Here is a 9,793-nt window from a genome sequence, read left to right as displayed (position 1 = left end):
TTGAGGTATCATGTGGAATGTCTTCGTCTGGAAAAAAAGTTTTATTCTTGTCATCACATGCAAAATGGGTGGGCACCAGGGAGGGGATGAGCTTGCCACGCATTGAAAGATCATCCGACCGAGAATATAGGTGCAACTCTAAACAAAAGGGAACACCTGATCAACGCAGCGTATAAAGAGTTAAAACTCCGTCGATGTAAATATAATTCTCAGTAGTGTCTGCGATACATTTCTTGCAATTTTAGTTCTGAAAACATAATGCTAAATCAAACCATTTTCCCAAGTTGATACTTTTATCTCTTCTACTTGAAAATGTATTAATCTTAACGGGGAGATCCCAGGTCGAGAGAGGAGAAAGATCACTAAGGCAGAAAATTAGGGCGTGGCCGGGATAAGTAGAACTCACTAAAGTAACATACAGCATCGACAGAATGATTCCTTGAAGGTCCTTACTTTTTATCAAAATAACTGACATGCAACTTAAGTCCTGATTTGTCAAAAACCTATCAGTTATTGCATCAATAAACTCTAGAAAATTGAAAGATTTAAAAAAAAGTTACTTTATATAAGCAATAAACCGAATTTTCTCTCGTTTCCTATCGGTCTTGGAGCCATGCGAGATGTGGGAAGACGCGAGAAAAGATTGTTTGTTTGATTTTACCTTTTTTTTACGATTTATTTTAAGGTTTCTCATTTTATAGCCAGCTGATAAATAGTCTGGAATGTCTTTGTATAAAGCTCTTTTTCACCCCAATGCATTCCTTCCACTTCTTGGCAAGTTTAGCCTTTTCCTGGCTTAAATTGAGGGCATGCATCGGAACACTTGAGTTTAAACAATTTTAAATCAAACAACAAAGTTTTTGTCGTAATATTACCTTAAAGTGAAAAACATTTTTCCTCAGAATCGTTGCCCACTTGTTCCTTGCAGTTCGTGGTCTGCTTGTTACATATAATCTTCCATTTTGCTCTCCAAGCATGGCAAGTTCCCCGCAACTCAGTGGTTAGAGCATTGTACCGCGAAAGCGGTCCCAGTTAGGATGGAGATCCTGTTCCGGGGAGCTTGCCGTTTTCTTTTTAATCTTTTTTATGATTTGTTTTTAAGTTTTCTAATTTTAAAGTCAACTGATATATAGTCTCGAATGTCTTGGTATACTGGTCTTTCACTTCAATGCATTAGCATAGGCTTCCTTCCACTTATTGACAAGTTTACCCTTTTCCCGGCCACACTTTTAAATGGAGAGAGCAGAGCATGTACCGCAACACTACTGGGTTGAACATTTTAAATCAAACAGCAAAGTTTTTTTTCAGTAATGTTATCTTTGAACCCAAAAATGTTTTTCCTTAGAATCTTTGCTTACGTGTTCCTTGCAGTTCGAAGTCCGCTTATTAAATATAATCTTTAAATTTACTTTCTCTTCGTGGCAAGTTCCCCGCAGCTCAGTGGGTAGAGCATTGTACCGTGAAAGCGGTCCCAGTCAGGTTGGAGATCCTGCTCCGGGGAGCTTGCTTTTTTTTTTTTTTTTTCTTACCTTTTTTTACGTTTTGTTTCTAAGGTTTTCTCATTTCATATCCAGCTGATTTATAGTCTGGAATGTCTTTATATACTGGTCTCTTTACGATAATGCTTTCGCGAACGCTTCCTTCTACTTATTTCTAAGTTTACCCTTTTCCTAAACTCTTAATCGAGGGGATGCATTGGAACGCCACTGAAATTGAAAATTAGTCAATAATTAAACAGCTGAGTTAATGTGGAATGTCATCTCAGAGTGAAAACACTTTTCTTTATAATCTTTGCCTACTTGTTCCTTGCAGTTCATAGTCCACTTGTTATATATAATCTTCAAATGCAGCTCTGTGGGTAGAGCATTGTACCGCGAAAGCGGTCCCTGTCAGGATGGAGATCCTGTTCCGGGGAACTTGCCGTTTTTCTTTTATTCCTTACCTTTTTTAACGATTTGCTTTTTGGTTCATTTTTATATACTGGTCTTTTCACCCTAATGCATTAGCGAACGCTCTCTTTTACTCGTTGCAAAGTTTACCCTTTTCCGAGACTTTTAAATTGAGGACATGCATCAGAACACTTAAAACATTCTTTTAAAATTCAACAATCTCTTAAAAAGCGAGTGCAAAATAAACCAAACCGCACCCAAAAACTATGACGTATTCGATACCAATTGGCTGCACGTTTTGATCCATATTCATGAAATATTTCGATTACACCTCATTTCAAAGTGTTGATGTCCACGTAAGGATGTCAGGCCAGGCTGTTCGTCTCTGATGTCCCTCTGTCCAAAAGGATGTAAGAAAGGGCCAAAGTACCTCTCAGAACTTCAGGAAATTTAGTGAACGGTGAGTACTAAATTGCATATAGGAATTTTACGCTAAACTTTAGGGAAACTAGTAAAGTGAAGTACGAATTTAAGGGTTGCCACGTGCGTTTGGGATTTCGCCTCAAGAAACTTTTCAAGCTTATCGGAAAGCAATAGAAAGACTTGGGAAAATGTGCTTTAACAACCGGCTTTTTCAGTTTTACTTTTGTCATGATCAAACTTTAAACATTCTCAGTTCAATCACAACTTGAGTTCAGCGTTCACAAGTCGTTCAATGTTCTGTGATTACTGTGACATCACACTTGTGCGATAAAACATGGCAGCAATAAACAAGGAATTTCTTTCATCTTTTCTAATGTTTTATTCCTCAGAAAGTCACTTTTTAAGCCCAAATCAGTAAACCAATATAGAAGTAAAGTTAAGTAGGAGTTTTAAGGCTTCTTTACCATGATGCTCAATGTCTTTTTTATGTTCTATATTTAGACGTAAACCGCAGTGAAAACAGCAAGTTGAACAAGGAGAACAGGTAGAATTCGGAAGCAAAAATCAATGGATTGTCAAGCACTGGAGGAACGTGGTAAAGATAAGAATGTAGTTTATCTAAAGCGCTAAAATATTCCGACAAAATGGTGGCTTGAACATCAAGATAGCATGCAAAATACGGAGGTGATGGAACGACAATTTTGCCAAAATTGCCGAGTAATCGAAAAGAGAAGTATTTAGACCTGGAGATGAAAACAATTTTGCTAAAAAATAAATAACAAAGATTGATTAGAGCTTCAAATATAAACTACTACAAAATCCTTTTTTTTTTTTTTGCCCGTATTAGACAAGGACACTTGGCGAGAGGCTATTCTTAAAATTTTCTTTAAAAATGTCGGGCACTTGTTATCATGGTTACTAAAATTGCAATTCCACTTCGAAGATGTATAACCCACCATTTTAATCGGTTTTTATGGCGATATTCGGGTCCTCATAGCAAGTGGCACTGCAATCCAAGTTATTTACAATCGAATACGACAGATTGACCATGAGAAACATCATGTCTCCAGTAAGTTTGATTTATCTTTGATCGAAAATTAGGACGGCAATTTTCCTCCTTAGGGGGTTTGCAAACAATCTCTAGAGACACAGGTAACAATAGTGAAAGGAACAAAGGCTGGTGGACGAACAAAAGAAGCTAATGAGATATCTATTGTTTACGTCTACCAACATGGCGGCCATGACGTAACGTGGAAACCATCTATTTGTGACTATTTTCAGTAAGAGTGCCACTTGATTTAGATGATCGTATTAGTAGATATTTCCAATCTTAGTTCTCAAAAAAGCAGTTGCTGGTGCAATAAATTTTCTGCAAGATAAAGGTACAAAAGTGATTTAGGCAAACAAAGCTTTATGTATAAACTGCATTTTTTATTGTCACCTGCTTGAAAAGCTGAGGTATCCTGGTTTGATAATAGGGCTTTGAAAATTGGCTGACTTTGTGTCTTCTTTGTTGAAAGTACAAAAGATTTAACACAGAAACATGATCAACGTGCGAATGATATTGGCGGTAATTATAGTTGGGTGGGCACTGATATGAAATTTATTTTGCTTTAAATATTTTGATTTGATTGGATCCCTAACGAAACAGAATTCCTGCCATTTGACAAAAAGAAAGGAAAAACTTGTGTTTCATTTTTAAATCAATTTGAATTTTCCACTCGGCTTGAACCATCATCAAGTTTTCTCTTCCTTTATAAACAGTCAACTGATTAAATTGAGCTTGTGCAAAACTTTACAATGCTAATTCGAACCTGAAACAAAGGCCTGGTTGATTGCCCCAATTAACAAAAAAGGTTACGCAACTCCACGACGAGGAACGACAAGTACGTTCAAGAAAAAGTGCATGCGCATAATGAAGCCAGGAAACAACTAATAACAAACCGAACGTGATAATTGACATTTCAAACATTTACACAAGAAAAATGAGCTAAAGTTTTAAAGTCTTAGTGCCGCAAAAAAACGTGCAAGAGCCAGCAATTGATTTTTTGAGAACTTTGCCTATTCATTTAAAGTTTGGGTAATTAATTTTCTTATACACCGGAGGAGAAAGAGGCGAGACATACTATTGACGAAAAATATGAAAAGATAGATTCTAAGGTTGGTAACCAATGAAAATTACAGCATCTGATTTTGGACGAAGTGTCGCGAGACATCAGTTTTTGAAGCAAAAATATAACTTGCTAATCACTCACTATGGATAAAAATCTCTCGGGGATTTTCATGTGGTAAATTCTCTCGACTTGACCAAAAATTGTATGTACAAACACGAATTGTCTTGACTTTCTTTCAAATTAAAACGAGAAAAAATGATCATGCCTTCAGGATTTTTGACCAAAAAACATTCCTGACATAGACGGACGAATTGTATCGACATTCCACCGATTTAAAGCAATTAAGTTTCGCCTAGAGATGATGCAAGTCATTTTAACGTGGCAAAAAAAAAAACTTTACAATTGGCAACCATTGACAATCGTGATATTGCCAACAGGGATGTTACAGCAATTTAAATTATCTCGGCTCGAAATAAAAAATTCCAACATGAATGAATTGTCTCGATTTTTTACCAAGCTAAGAGAATATGATCTAAAGTAGAAATGTTTCACCTCTTTACTTCCAGTGTGTGGGTAAAATCTTGAGTAACATGGCAAGGCATCGTCATTGAAAATTAAGTTGATATTTGAAAATTCCAATAAGACCAGTCTCTTTAGTAGGTTTTGATTTTTTACAAAAAGGAAGGATTTAACTTTGAAACAACATCGGTGTTTTTTTTTTTTTTTTTCAGCCAAATTTTCTGGCTTGCCTTGTTACTCAAGATTAAGTGTGATAGTTGAGGATATTTTCGTCATTTTCTTCGTGGTATAAACGTTGTTAAATAGAGAGTTTGTATGATTTCTATAAAAATTCACTTCTAAGAGTACAATAAATTAGGCTGTCAAAATTATATTTTGAGAAGACAATAACTAAATTTTCATCAACAATTTGATGTAGATATTTCCATAGGGGAAACAAATCTAAGAAAAGAAACTGTATTTTGCGATTTGTTTGTACCTTGATGAAAGTGGTCGAAAAATTGCAAACAAACAAAATCTGGTACAAGACTTTACAACCAAAATAAGAAAAAAATCCGAAATTGTCCAATAGTTCACGTCCGAGTATAATTTGAATTTGGAAAACAATTTTACGTTAAAAGTTTGTACGAGGTTCCGTTTGTTCATCTTTTGGGGGAAAATTTCAAGGGAAGACATTTTGAATTTTTTGTCGAAAACGTTGTCAGGGTAAACTCTGGGCAAATTGCTCCAATTTTTCCCGCCAAAAGTCTTAGTATATATTTGACACTTTTTTTTGATTATTTAATGGCAATATTCACTTGACTAATTAAAGAATAATTGAAAGATACTTGTTGTTATTTATTGACTGAAAATAAAGATGAGAAATAAAAGCGAACATTGCAATGTTTATTGACTTATATTAAACAAGAAAGAGAGAAGACAAGTAAGAAATGACTTTATTTACATCTTCTAAAACAAAAACGGCGCATGCGTACTTTAGGCGCCTGTAATAAATATAAGTTTTATGGCGGGAAAACTACGCCATTTTGAACAGCTGTTACTTACAGAGTTTCGAAAAATTAAAAACTGGCGCAGGCGTATTTTCCAAGTTTTTTTGGCGGGAAATTTGAAAATCTTGATCAGGGTTTGAGAAGGCAAAAATATGACAAAAAAAATTAACTCGCGAGGTTTCAAAACAAATATTTGATCTAAATTATTACGAAAGTCGCTAACGGAGTGAAGAGCTGAAACTTTGACTCTGCGATATAATTTGACGATTGTTTTTCTTAATAGAAATGGTATTGATGATTTAGAAAATTACCTTGAAAAAGGCGAAGGTGCACATTAAAGGCTTCTACTTGCTTTTTGAATAAAATAAATGAAATGTGTTTTTTATGAGTTACGAATTGTGTATCAAATTGATTCGTTTGTACGATACTAAATATACCCGCCACAAGCAATTTTACTTGGAAACATTCCTTCATTTTTACGACCAAGGAGGACAATTTGCATTAGTCATCGGGACCTTACGAACAAAAATCTGTCGATTCATGTGGAAAATTTATATATAAAAGCTTACATTTGATTAAGCAAAGTTGTTCAATCCTTTTGAAAAATGTCCTTAATTTAAAGTACAAAGGCAGACAATTCACATCACCTATCGTAAACTCGTCTTTGAAAACCCGGTTGTTCTTACAGACAACCTCTCAGTTTTAATCGGTTCGGTTCGACTCGTTTATTTTCATCATTTCTTCGCCTCATAGTGGTTAAACGGAATGGGGCAAGTCGTCACTAAGATTGGTTTAGAACCCTATTTCATTTCAGATACGTCCGGTAGATGAAAAAAAGGCTAGATTGAAACAAAATCCCCTCTGAGAGGTTAACAATTTTGAAAACGAATCAAACTAAACTTGAAACTCGTCGAAAATTTTCGTCCCAAAGTATATTAAAATTGGTTTGTAACTAGACATAATAATTGTGTTTAAAGTGCACCTTCGCATCCTTTTATTGTACACCTAATTCAAGATTCTACCTTTGAAATATGTACGCTTGATTTCAATCCAGTTTCTCGTCAGTTTCGGTTTCAATTTCATTCCACTTTCTTGTCCATTTCCATTTCAATTTCATTCCAGTTTCTTGTCCATTTCCATTTCAATTTCATTCCAGTTTCTTGTCCATTTCCATTTCAATTTCATTCCAGTTTCTTGTCCATTTCCATTTCAATTCAGTTTCTTGTCCATTCTTCTGCTTGATTTCAGTCCACTTATTCATTTTTCCCTTGACCTGCTTTGCTTTCAGTCCAGTCCTATGTCCATTTGTCAGATGTGATTGAATGTGATAATCGATCGATCTATGCACAGAATCCTACAAGGGAAGAAAATAAAAAAACAGCTGGTTAGACCCACCTGCCAAAGAACAGAAATGATACAATTCTTAGCTGTGATCGTTGTGATAATAGTAAAAGAAATTACGGTTGAATATTCCCTTGAATCTTAGCGAATTTAGTAGACGTTCAGATCACAAACGTTTACGCCGTAAAGAGCTAGTCTCCTATGGACATCCAATCTATACTCATGAATGAGCAATCACGAAACAGGCTTGTAGGGATGAAAGCGTTGTCGTTGTATTTTTCTAACTCAACATATATTGCGCACTACTTTGATGTAACGAGCACTGTTATACGGAAAAATCCAAACGCAGACTTCCTATACCTATATATGCTGATAATCGAGACTGTCTATGTTCGCTGAAACTATCTTCATTTTGAATAGATAATCGTACATCATGAAGATAAGTTTTATCTATCATCAGTATTCAGCAAAGAGGAGAGGAAGTCCATTCAAATGTAGCAGGTGAAAATCCCCCTCCACGTGTAGACTAAGAATTCTAATTAAGAAATACGGTGGGATCGCCTGATATGTGTCAGGAAAACAGTTATTGAATCGGCTCAGCCAAGCTTGAGCTTTAAAGTATCGAGGTCATCAATAGATTGAATAGGAGAAGTCGAAAATTAAGTCCACTAGTCAAAGTACAAAGCACAGCTCTTAAGTATAAAAGCTGCCCAAGTTTATCTTATTCTGTGGGGGTATCGGTCAAATAAAAGATCAAACGCAGAAGGTATGAATCATCGCTGATTTTCTGAGCACATTTGACGAGAAAACAAAATTGCTTTAGTGACACATTGCAATCAGTCATTGTTTCCTCTCCGAAATTGAAATTTAAAAAAATTCCCGAAGTATGAGAAACAGGATTACACCTATGATAGAACGACCTCTAACAATTTTGATGAAGAATTTCTCAAGGTGCATCTAGTTTGAATTGAAATATCTGGAAACCGTTACGAAACTTAGCTGAGCAGAGAAGGTTATCAGAGGAAGGGATTGATTAAAAAAAGAAAAAATCACCTTTAGCAATCTTCCACTGATATCTCTGCATTTGATTATTGCTGTTTTAGCTACATGAATAAGAGGCCTGCAACAGCAACACAGACCCATAGACCTTCTTAAGGATTGAACATTTTCACTCACCATTTTCAGAAGCTCTCTTTGATTTCCATATTCCGTGTTTCCTTTCCTCGTTTACACTACCGGGGAATTTTTGCAAAGAAACACGAAACATTAGTTTCAATTTACATGGAAAACCATTGTCAAACTCACTGTATCACAATAAACTGAAGAAAAGGCTCCTAGTCACCTTAAAAAGCAAAGAATCCCGAGTCCGCCATTTTGGTTTCCATCTTGTGCTGCATCGTGTTACAATGTCGCTGTAGTATATGAGACCTTTCGCCGAAGCCACCTTTGGTATCCTCTCGCATAGCCATTGTGGAAACCTTCGTGTCTTCAGCAACGTTCTCAAAGTTTTCATCAATTTCGAAGCTTGTAAATCAAGTTAGGAGACCTAAACGGCCACAGAACCTTCCACACCCGATTAACATCTTAGTAGCACGTGTAGGTGAGAGAAACTCATGAATACTGAATAACGAAGAGAAAATTTGCAATTCAGATCGGTCCGCAGTCCATCCTGGATTTCTTGGGATAATGAAAGAATCAGCATTTCCTATTAAATTTGCTACAGAAAACGGGGCAACCCCTTTTTATGAAGCGTTTACTCTTTACAATCATTGACAGGTTTCAAAACCAACGTTATTTTGAACACGAGAAACTGTACTGTTGTTGTGGGTGTGTTTGTCATTCTCTTCACTCGTCTGAGCTGGCACATAGGATCTTCGACTGGAGTTTACCCTTGTACACGGCTTAAGAAAATTTTTGGAGACATCTTCCAATTGAATACTAATTCTGTGATTTTCTACCTTAAATTATTAATTCCTCCAGCCTGCTATTATCTATCTTATTCAATGGGGCTTCCGAGGTGGAATGGGAATCCTTTTATGTTGACATATTTTTTTAGTTGATTGATTTTCCTCTAGGCAGAAAGCTCCTTTGAAAAAGCACCTCCTAACCATTTTTCACTGCATTGCCGCAGTATGGTAGGACTAGAATGGAACATATGCGAACCATGCCAGTAGTCCACCCAATAAATCCTACCCATCCCATCCCAAGAGAGGACATCCATCACACAGTAATCTCGTGCGTGGGAAATTCACGTCTCCTACCCCTAACCCTGTAGTGGAGGAGACGGACCTCCATTTATTCGTCCCTATCCGAGAAGACTAGAATATCTAACCATTTCTTGATGTTATAGAAAGGCAGCTTATTCTTCTCAATTATTTTAAGACCTTGAGTGTTAGTCCGGCCGGGGCTTGAACCCTCGACCTCCCGTACAACAGTCCAGCGCTCTAGTACTTGTACCTCCAGTACACAAAAACAGAGAGTAGAAATTTTCAGGAACTCATAACAATGAGGAAGATAA

General features: G+C 36.3%; 1 long non-coding RNA gene across 1 annotated transcript; it reads right to left on the bottom strand.

Moving 5' to 3' along the window:
• Positions 1 to 5,816: 5,816 nt before the first annotated feature.
• LOC111344322 (uncharacterized) lies at positions 5,817 to 9,715 on the bottom strand. The gene is made up of 3 exons (XR_002696152.2): positions 8,618 to 9,715; positions 8,452 to 8,507; positions 5,817 to 7,288 (listed from the first exon to the last, which is right to left on the bottom strand). It is a non-coding gene; the product is annotated as an uncharacterized LOC111344322 (long non-coding RNA).
• Positions 9,716 to 9,793: the final 78 nt, after the last annotated feature.

Source organism: Stylophora pistillata, chromosome 13, assembly GCF_964205215.1.
Source record: "Stylophora pistillata chromosome 13, jaStyPist1.2, whole genome shotgun sequence".
Classification (NCBI taxonomy): domain Eukaryota; kingdom Metazoa; phylum Cnidaria; class Anthozoa; order Scleractinia; family Pocilloporidae; genus Stylophora; species Stylophora pistillata.
The sequence above is the reverse complement of the archived record's forward strand: the minus strand, read 5'-3'. Positions and strand labels throughout refer to the sequence as shown.